At 36.3% G+C, this 11,367-nt stretch overlaps 1 long non-coding RNA gene and 1 other non-coding gene across 2 annotated transcripts; both read right to left on the bottom strand.

Annotated features, from left to right (window-relative positions):
- Window positions 1-394: 394 nt before the first annotated feature.
- Window positions 395-1,654, bottom strand: LOC149218741 (uncharacterized). Its single transcript, XR_016248641.1, has 3 exons — window positions 1,535-1,654; window positions 1,061-1,415; window positions 395-963 (listed from the first exon to the last, which is right to left on the bottom strand). It is a non-coding gene; the product is annotated as an uncharacterized LOC149218741 (long non-coding RNA).
- Window positions 1,655-1,727: 73 nt separating this feature from the next.
- Window positions 1,728-1,798, bottom strand: TRNAG-GCC (transfer RNA glycine (anticodon GCC)). The gene has a single exon. It is a non-coding gene; the product is annotated as a tRNA-Gly (tRNA).
- Between the last annotated feature and the right edge of the window lie 9,569 nt (window positions 1,799-11,367).

Genomic DNA, 11,367 nt, shown 5'->3' on the forward strand with positions numbered 1-11,367 from the left:
AATCATAACCCTCCATCCTCCTGTCCAGTCCTAATCCGCTCTAGTACTGTAAATAAAGGTGCAGGGCAATGATAAGAAGATTATATTTAAAACAAAACAAAAAAGCAGTCCGAACAACTTATTTCGCTGTAATTTTAATGAATCACAACCAGTGGGAAACGGAAACGCTGGGAAAGCAAGCCGGCCAGCGAAAACTTAGCATCCAACAACAAAAAAGAAAACTGCACAGAAGCACTAGCATACAACATACACAAACAGAGACAGACCCTCCAACAAGGAAAGATTAATCAGCAAGCACAAACAGTTCAAGTAATATTGAAGATACAAGCAATTGAATGAAACCTTCAAATCCCATCCAGATTCTATGATCTCGATGCAGATAGAGATGATCCCAGTCCATCCATCCTATCCCATCATAAGTCCATCTTCAACTCATTTTTTTGCTTTGACTGGACGACCTGTAAAATAGATATTTGTCATTCATACATGTCATAACAGTAAATAATAACACAATTTAGGTCGGTGGGTTAGATAACTCTGTTTAATCAACCAATTTCAAAGTGAAGATTCCTGAGAAGTCATGTGTTCAAGTCAGTAAAGTCCTGTTCATTAGGAGTACATGTCGTACTCTGGCGGCTGCAGCCTTTACGCTTCGTACCATTCAAGGAACCCTAGGTGCGATTCCGACAAGCGCAGATTTCCAAGAACTTTTTTCATGAGAAAAAATAGTAATCACACAATTTCCTCTAGATATTATAGCCTGCTGGGCTTTCAAGTAGCAAATTATTCTATCAAATGATATGAAATTACTAAGAATGAGACTATACCCTGTCATGCAAGTTAAACAGACATACATATTCTCTTTGTCTGCAACATTCAGAATTCGTCGTTTTATAGCATTACCAAATCATGCTCTGAGCCTCCTCATCTGCAAATACTATTAATGGAAGTCCTGAACGTTCTCTGCAAAAATCACACAGCAGAACTCTCTCATAAGCAATAACAAAGAAAGGAATTAAAGCAAATAAATTACATTTTGATCTGTTGATGATTACCCTACCATAAATAAGGAATGAAGCTCGATATGCTCTTCGCTTCTCCCAACGCAGCCAACCTCCACAGAACAACAACAACCTGCCCGCCCTGTCAAGAATAACAGACCGCCCTTGCATCCCATTTGGAAATGCACGCATTTCATTAGAAATCCCATTTCCTTTTACCACCACCGGCATATCAATATAAAGTCGTCACCAATTTAACCCAATTGAACCGTGCATTTTAAATAGACCGTGGAGGGAGGTTCCACCATGTAGCTACTGCATTAAAAAGCATTTCCGCCCGTTAATCGATATCAGCAGACCTCACTCCTTGCTGTAATAAAGAACTGCATAGACAAACAAAATCCGCAACCCTTCCTGCAACAAGACAAACGCATATACAAAAAAATATCCAAAAAGTTAAGATACTCATTTTGTATTGGAGAACAGCTTAAGATGATGAATATTCCAGTAACTAGTTCAGGTCAGGTACTAACATCTGTAAAATAAGTTAATCTTTCAGCGATGCGTATGATTATTTGTGTTTCGGGGCATGACTGAAATGCATTTCTAAACATTGTAGAAACACCACAAATGTCGGAGGTCGAACCGTGCACATCTTGTTTCCGAAAACATATTTCAGATTTCTCGATGCACCTTTCCGAACGCAAAAATGTGAAAATATCGGAATGCACCAGCCGGGAATCGAACCCGGGTCTGTACCGTGGCAGGGTACTATTCTACCACTAGACCACTGGTGCTGTTATTTTTCAACTCGTAGAGAAACCAATTCGATGAGCTCGAACTTTGAATATCCTGTTTCCGAAAGCAAATTTCAGATATCATAATGCACCAATCTTTCTATACCTTGGCACCTACTATTTTACCAGTGTGAGTGGTGTATATATTATAAATATAGATTTATGTTGAGCCATGAAGTGTTTAGAATCAAATTTTTGGAGGTGTATACTCTTTTAAAATTCAAAAATTAAAAAGGTATGCATTTTGATAGATTTGATCTTTCTAAATGTTTATAAATGATGAGTTAACACGAATCTATGTTGGTTAGTAATGAGAAGTTTGACAATAGAGTCTTTTTCAAGTAGTTAGGGTTTGGTTCAACAATATTTCCCTGAACTTTTGTGTTTGTTGTTATTGTCTTCTATGTGGTGAGAGTTGGGGGATGAGTGTCATAGCTGGGGGTATACCCCCTCTTTTTGGAATGTTGTGGTCTCTAGCAGGTCTAAATTATCAAGAAAGTCTAGAAACCAAGCGAGTGGGAGTGGTTCTCAAGATGACATGTCAATCATGGGTGCACAATGGTAAGATCGGTTAAAAAGTAAATGCATTCTAAACACTCCTCAGAATCCCAAAATTCGTTACTCCTCCTAAATATTTGGATGAACATTAATGGCGGTTGAAGGACCATGCATTCATCTGTAAATTTGTGGGCTGATGGCCTACTGAAAAAGAGCTAGAAAGGTGGATTGAACAACAATGGCAACCACAAGGTGAGGTCAACCAATGACTTGGCCCTAAAGTTTTTTTTACTATAATTTTTGTAGATTTGGAAGATAAGAAGCATATTTTTTATGGGGTCCTTTTTCTTAACAATATAGGTTTGTATATGTGTCACTCGGAGGAGTGTTTTAATCCAAACAAGGAAGAGTTTTTGGCAGCTCTGGTTTAATTGACTCTATTCAATTCCTATTGATTTTTGGATTCCTGAGATTTTCGAAGGTATTGGAAACGTTTTAGGTTCTTTTGTTAAGGTTTCAAAAGTAACTAAGAAGGGTCGTAATATGTTTTATGCTAGATTATGTGTATATATGAATGTATCTCAATCCTTGCGAGAATCGATTGACCTTGATTACCAGGGCCAAATCTAGACTCAAACCCTAGACTATGAACATGTTCTGTTTCATTGTAGACATTGTCATGAACACAGCCATTTATTTCGTGATTGTCCGATTAAAAATGGTTTGTCGTCTAATGAAAGTTTTACTAAAGTAGTGTCTCGAAGGACTGCTAGAGATAGGAATGTACAACCCATGCACAAACTTGAGGGAAAAATATATTTTGTTATGTTTGAAGAAATGGAGGAAGATTTGGGGCAAAATGTGCCAAATGACACTCTTATGGTTGAATAACCCCCTCCTTCTACCCTGGAGAAACAACCCCAAAAGAGGAAGACCATGGAAGGCGAAATTGGAGAAGGCATTATTATTGAGTTCTGCATTGATTTACCTGGAAGTGAAAACGTTTTTCAGTTAACGAAATTGAATTCTGAGTCCCTTTCTGTTGAAGAACAATTCCTGGTGGGGCTTTTAAATGAATGGGTTGCGCAAGACTTGGTAGAATTATTGAAAGAACAAAGGGAAATTTATGTAAAGGAATGACGCACAAAAAACAACAATCTTCTTTAGACAATAGTGTGAATCATACTGTTCACGAGTTGCAAGAAAAAGGTAAAGAATTATTAGTGAAAGATTTGGCTAAAGGCCCTAAACAAAAGTGCGGCAAGTCGGTACAAGATTTCTTACAAGAGAAGGGATTTTCTCCCTCTCTAAAATCGTAATTAAGAAGATTGCACAAATTTTTATATTATCCTACGTTATGGTGTTTCAATGTGCTCAATTAACAATGTACTGCTCATTTGTAGAAATTATGTTGTAGATTTACAACTGCTCATGAAATTTTAATCAAAATCACAAGACATAAACTTACTCTACTGCTCTCCGAAATTCAATTCACAATTTAGGACATCAATTACAAACATGCAATGAGAAATAACACGCATGCAAACAATATTTTTTCCAAGGGAAAACAATATGCTAAAAACCCCTTGCTTGCTTGCATTAATATGATGAATAGAGATTTATAACAATTGTATTGCTCAACTAAGCACAATCTGCAAGCGAATAACCTGTCTAGAGTTAGTCAATTTCTACCTCTAATTGAGCTTCTATTTCATTGCGCAATTCCTTGAGAAATTAGGTCCCTATTATTTAGGAATTTTCCCAAAATGGATTGCGCAATTCCAAAGATTGATATTGCATGCAAAACTTGTACACTCAAGACTAGTCTACAACTAATGTTACATGGCCTTGGAATCTCTACCACCGCTGGGGAACTCGAATTCTTTGCATGCACTAGCTATTTTGTGTTGATTGATTAGTTAACTGGATGATCATTGAGTTAGACTAAAGTTCCACTGCACAACTAAACTTCCACTAGTTCCTCCAACAGTTGGAACTAGTTTAATTGAAAACAACTTGAGATAATTGACCTTGATTGCTACAAATTAGCAATCACACATGTTTAACTGAACTCTAACTCCTCCAACTCAAATTTATTGAGTAAATTGGGTGACACAAGCCATGTCACACAAATTAACTGCATCCAAGTTGTCTGTTGATGTGGAAATTCAAATTTTCTCAATTTAATCAAAGGCAAAATCAAATTGAGATATTTTTGCTTCATTTTCAACATCATTGGCTTAATCACTTGTGCTCCTAGCTTATCTCACCTATGGTTATGGAGCAAACATTTATGGATGGTAGGGATTTTTAGTTCTTGCGTTGTGGTAGTTGTGGTTCTTGTTCTGTTTCCGCTATGGATGGAGATGGTCTTCGTTCTTGCTTTGTTTATCTGTATGTGGTGGTTATATGTTCTTGTAATGGTTCAAGTTGTAAGTTTCAAGGTGGTTGGTGGACTTAGTTTGTCAACTATGTACTGAAGAAGTGTTAGTTGTTTATGTTATATAGCAAGCACAAGCTATGTTGATGTTCTCCGTGTAATTCTGATTTCTTGTAATGCAATAGAAAGAGCTTCTTTATCTATAAAAAAAAAGTGTGTGTCAACTCCATGCTAAACATGGAAAGAGTTACACAATTTCATCTTGAAAAATACACTAATAAAATATTTGTAATCATAAGATTTTGTTTTTCTCCGGCTTCTTAATGCTATAATCCAATGTCAACCCTCTTCTTCCTCCAATTTCTTGAACCATAACCTTGGCCATAAAAGAGGCAAAGGAAACCACTAATTTATCTATCTATCTAGTTTCATTGTAGATGAAACTAGTTTTTGGTTTCAACGTTGACTTAAATACAAATGCAAGGAAAACTGAAGGTTAAGAAAATATCAAAGGCATAGCCAAATAACACCGTATTACTTAAATACAAACGCATGGAAAACTAAAACCCAGGCTGGCCAACCATTTGAAGGTTAAGAAAACATTAGGGGATAGCCAAATATGACCTGTAAGTTAGATGAGCTATATAGGCAATGTAGCGGCCTTGATTCTTATGTACAATTTGTGTTTTACCAAGCTAAGAAGATGTGATGTGGAATCAACAACCATGTAGCACTAAGTTACACATTAATACCCCACACACATCAAATAATAAAATAAACTCGCAAACAAACTAATTTGGTAAATATATTTGTTTCAATGCTATTTGCCTAAACAAATAAAATAACATGCATTTTCATGATATGCTTAGTGATTATAGACCCTGACTGAAAATCCATTATAACCAGAGACATAACTGTATGTTGTCCTCTCACAGCGTGGAAGGATAAAAACGGCAACAAAGTCTGTATCTAACCTTCCCATCATGGTGGAGAAGAGGGTGAAGAAGGGTGAGGCTGCCAAATGCATACCCTTCTCTTTTTTTTGGTAACCTCTGGCAAGTCAATCAAACTATTTTGGGAAACAAAAAAAAACCAAAAAAAATAGGTTAGTATATAAAAAATTCTTGCAAATCAATTTCAAATACCAAAAATCCAAAAACTAGAGTTAATGATAAAATAAAACTTGCTCTGTGCAACCTCTTACCAATTATTCCAACCACTCTGCATTACAAAGAGAAAGGGATATAGCTATGTATATATTAATTTAACAGGTTGCAATAAACCTAGAGTTGAACATTGCAAAGATAAACGATCTGCGTGTATACTGCAATCATAAGTATCACCTGACCTGATGAGAGCTGACCGTTTGCAATCATAAGTATAACCTGACCTGATTAGAGCTAACTGTTTGGCATAATGTGGGATCTTCCATCCTCCTGTCCAGTTCTGATCCGTTCTGATATTGTAAATGAAGGTGCGGGGTGGTGGTAGGAGGATTATATTTAAATTTTAAATCAAAACAAAATGGCAGTCCGAACAACTTATTCCTCTGTAAAGGTTAATTTTAAAGAATCTGATTTGACTGGATGACATGCAAAATAGATATTAGCTCTGTGGGTAAACTTAATCAACCAATTTCAAGGTGAAGATTCGTAAGAAGTCATGTGTTCAAGTCTGGTAAAGCCCCTCTTCATTAGGAGTACATGTGCTCTAGCAGCTGCTGCATTTACCCTTGGTGCCATTCAAGGAAACCCTAGATGCGATTGTGACAAACGCCGATTTGCAAGAACATTTTTCATGAAAAAAATTAGGAATAACACACAATTTCCTCTAGATAGCATAGCCTCCTGGGCTTTCAAGTAGCAAATTATTCTATGAAATTACTAAGAATGAGATTATACCCTGCCATGCCAGCTTAAACAGATATACAAATTCTCTTTGTCTGCAACATTCATACTTCGTCTTTTTATAGCATTACCAAATCAGGCTCTGAGCCTCCTCATCTGCAAATAATATCAGTGGAAGTCCTGAACATTCTCTGCTAAAATCGCATAGCAGAACTACTATTCATTCAGCTACTTCAGGTCGGGTACTAACATCTCTATCAGTAAGTTAATCCTTCAGCAATGGACTAAAATGCATCTCTAAACATAGTGAAAACACCACGATTACCGGAGATCGAACCATGTATGTCCTGTTTCCGAAAGCAAAACTCCGGCATCGTTATGGACCAGCCGGAAGTCGAACACGGGACTATACCGAGGCAGGGTACAATTCTACCACCCCCGGTATACATTAAAAGCCATAAATTCCTGTGGAAAAGTTATTTTTAGCAAGAATCTCATCATTCTTTTTTCAAAAACTCTGATCATACGAGTATTTGAATGTTTTTTTATGGTGGAAATAGATTCAACACCATCAAAAATTTTCCAAAATTTCTACCAAATTTTGTCAAATATCATACCAGAATTTCCACTGTTTTCCTAGCAAATTTGTAGCCTCTTTAAACTACTCAGTAAATTCACTTGTTATGTTTTTTTTTTAAGAACTTTATGAAAACTTCCTCCATCCAATTTTATTCACAAGTCTATCAAAAATTATTCATATCTACATCATATGGTTTTTTTCCAGGCTAGTGTGTCCACCCAATCTGTGTCACACTCATAACTAGATTTGTGCTTACAAGGTTTTAAATTAGTGATCTTTTCACCAAGAATTGTTTTAACAAAACACACTATCACTAATTACTCTATGCTCTGTGAACCTACATGTCATATGGCCATTGAAATAAAATTATAAAAGTATAAAATATATACATGTTTTTTATTTTCGAAGTAGGAAAATGTTTACTATATTTAGACCTATTGGAAAAGTCTCTATTGGTACAATATCAAAGATTTAACATTGAGTTGTGGCATTGCTTTGTCATTAACATGTTTCCTTAGATCAACAAAAACAAGCTATTAATTGATCAAAAGTAGTTTCTATAAATTAATAATAGTCATTAAATACCCAATATCATATCTAATATATGAAATATTTCCTTACATCAACAAAAACAAGCATACTCCAAGATCAGAAAGTAGTTTCAATAAATTAGTAGTAGCCACTAAATACCCAATATCATATCTAATATATGAAATATCATTGAGGTTACTAAACATGGCTAATGTGGTATCCATAAGCATATAGCTTTTAGCACTATCATTAAGTTTATTATTATGGTTGGCATATACAGAGAGAGAGGGGGTTGGCATATATATATATATAGAGAGAGAGAGAGAGAGAGAAATTTTCTTTTTCATTTTTATAGTAAGAATCTCCATTTGATTTATGATTGTTATATTATGTTACAAGTTCCATCCATATTGAATTGTATAATATACCTTAGTTTCCTCCATATAATATATAAATTAATTATATATGGAAAACTTTACAATGTCCTCTCCCTTCTCTAGTATATCTAGATGGAGGACATCTCAACTACAAGCTACAATGGTAGCCAATGACTCCAAGGGGTTCACCTAGATTTGAACATATGGTTAGTCCAAATAAGGGAATTTGAATCAAGCCACTGCTAGCACAAAATTTAGCCAAATGCTTGGTGACAACTAGTCAAACTAACCCCTTGGGCACAAATCTTTGTGTGTGTGTGTTAATATATATATATATATATATGTATGTATGTATGTATGTATGTATGTATGTATGTATACTACACCAAAGATCCTCATATAGGTTTCTATGTATGGAGCTCACCAAGTGGGTACGGGGGTCTAAAATATTTTACAATCGCTAAAGTCTTCTACCTCATGGTCACTTTTTTGAAACATGTTTCGACTTCACATTTAGGTGTCAAAGTGGGTATATGTTTTGGGTGGTGGGATGTCATCAAGGATGCCAATGCTTATTAGTGCTCTTGCACAAAGACACGACTACCTGCTAGGTTAGGATTGGCTATGATTTCCAAGTTGGATTTGGATGTATTGGGAGCTAAGGATGGTTTTAGCAGTGAGGAAGGTGACACATGTCCTCCCATTGATCATGAATAAAGCCTCGGGCACAAGGCTTATTGTCAATTGCATCTAGACCTTTCCCCAAATGAGGTTTCAATAGAATTGTTTTAGAAGGGTAGGGTTAGTAGGGAGTTTAGGGGATCATATGAAGGTTTCATTGGTAAGGATTGTGAAATTTCCACGAACTGCAACAACTAGAAATTTATATCCTAACTTACACATTTTATTTGTTTTTTGTTAATTTATTAACGACAAATATTGATAAACTCACACTACAATTCTTCACAAATAAAATATGCTGCAGAAAATATACACAATAAATATACAGAAAATATATGCTACACGCATACACAATAATTTTGACACCATTATTTTGGACAAATGTCCTTGGAAAAACCTTGAATGGAAACCTAGTGTAGCAAATGAGGGTTTTATTATTATTCAGCAATTTGAGAAATTACAATCGATTGCCTTAGAATGACAAACCTCTGGAAAATATTGATTTCCACCGTCAAAATAAATTGGAGACTCATTGTCTCCCCTTGCAATTGGATTTGGCCTCTCCCAACCAATCTGCACTTCCTCATCCTATTCGCACTGCCTGGCTAGAATGTGCACTATTGGTCTTGGAAAATTTGTACAACCTTTGGAAAATCATCCTTGCAAGTAAAACTACCTCCAACCGCTGCTAGGCCCACTCACTTTGCCTCCAGGAAATACTTTCGGCAATTAGAAACTAAAACGTGCTCTCTCCTGCAACTAGCACTGGATAAACTAGCTAACTCGCAGTGTTAAATCATCTTCCTTCTTTGCAGACTTAATCAATCTCCTTCTTGCCTCTGGAAACTAGAAATCAAAGTGGAAATTTTATCCGGAAAATTTGCTCCCAAATCTTTGTTGAAACCACATTTCCCAATTCTCCCTAGCTTCAACTGTGCCCTTGTTGAATACTGCAACTAGGTAAGTTGAACTGCTCAAATGATACTCGATGTCTTCTCCAAACCCTTTGACCTTCTTTAATAATCTTATGTTGGGTAACCAACAACCATGATCACATCTCAATTGATGGCTATGATTATCTTGACTCTATCAATTAACGTTTATGGAAGTATCTAAATCAAAATTGACCTCCCTTAATTAATTTGATTTAATTAACTAGTTTTCCTAAGTTAGACTTATGAAATATTTAATTATTGGCTAATTAATCTAATTGAGGTGCTTTTAAGGCTAATCTAATGAAACCTTTTCTAGGTTGTGGAGATCTCATGTTCCTTAGCCTCATTGACACCATGGAGACTAGAACACATGTATGTTGTTACCAAAGACTAACACTCCCTCTTAGTGAAGAAGGTTTTCTCCACTACTCCTTGAAGTAGACCAACTTCGCTCTACCTAAGGCGTTCATGAGTATATTTGCAACCTGTTGATCTTAACATGTTGTAGTTGAACTAATCCATGTTGTTGGTGTCTAACTTCTGTGATACAATTAATTTCCATTAACAAACCTCCAATGAATTCATTTCTTCACTTCTAATGATTGATCTGACCTCCCGGAAGCTATCTGACCCCACAAAATCAATTCAACCTCCCTTTGAGATCCTGAATTGACCTTTGCAACTGCCAATTCAAAATTTATTGCATCCTCTTCGATAAACTCGCACTGTTGTGAAAATAACTCAGCATCCACTGGAAATCGAACAATTAATTGGGAATTGATTCTCCTCTACAAATTGATCTGACTAGCAAGGTATCTTGTTTCCCATGCAACTTCATCTGCCTTAGTGAACTTGCACTCCTGGAGAGATTGCATCCTCCCTAACAAATAAAACGATCTTCCTCTGCCATTAAGAACCTATAAATATATGTGAAGAAAATCCTCTATAAATCATTGTGCACCATGCTATAAATACACTACTTTTATCCTCCCACTACATGTTGTAGTTCAATCAATGTGTGCTTCCACTACGCTACTTTGATCTCACATTGCTAATGCCATTGTACTGACTCTACATTGGTGTTATCATTGAAATCATGAGTCTCAATATTTCATTGCTACTTTGATACTTGTGCTTCCATAGCAAAGTTAATGATCTACCTCAGGAATCATATACACAACAATTGGATCTGATCTACTAATCAAGCCCTCCTTGGTTATGATTTAGATCACCTTGTTGCTCCTTCTTTGGACCCTACCTAAACTGATATGCTAGAGTGCCATATTTCTCCTCCTCCTAGAGGTACAACTGTTATCAATGCGAATTCATCTTCCAATCTAGAAGACAAATCCTCAATCTTTGTCGAAGGCATTGCTTGTTTCCCTTTCTTGTCCTTCTTCCTCTTAGGTCACTAGCTGACATAGTGACCAACCTAACCACATCCAAAACACTTGATATTTGGCATATCTTTCTTCTTTTTCTCTCCTTTCGAGTCGTGTCCCCGGCTAAAACCCTTATTCACTTTTCCCATCCCTGCAAGGGCAACGTTTTCCTCTTGCTTCACCTTTGTTGTTTTCCCACTGCTAATAGTGACACCCTCGACCAAGCTAAGCCTCCGATCCTCCTGAGTGAAATCACTCCATAGGTGTTCCCAATCTAGAAGCTTGTCATGCCCGAAGACTACATGGACGAACATACGTCATTGCTTGGTAAACCCATTGAGTGTTATATGCATTGGCT

This window comes from Pinus tabuliformis, chromosome Q, assembly GCF_031772625.1.
Source record: "Pinus tabuliformis cultivar Carrire ecotype Pingquan chromosome Q, CPIR1, whole genome shotgun sequence".
NCBI lineage: Eukaryota > Viridiplantae > Streptophyta > Pinopsida > Pinales > Pinaceae > Pinus > Pinus tabuliformis.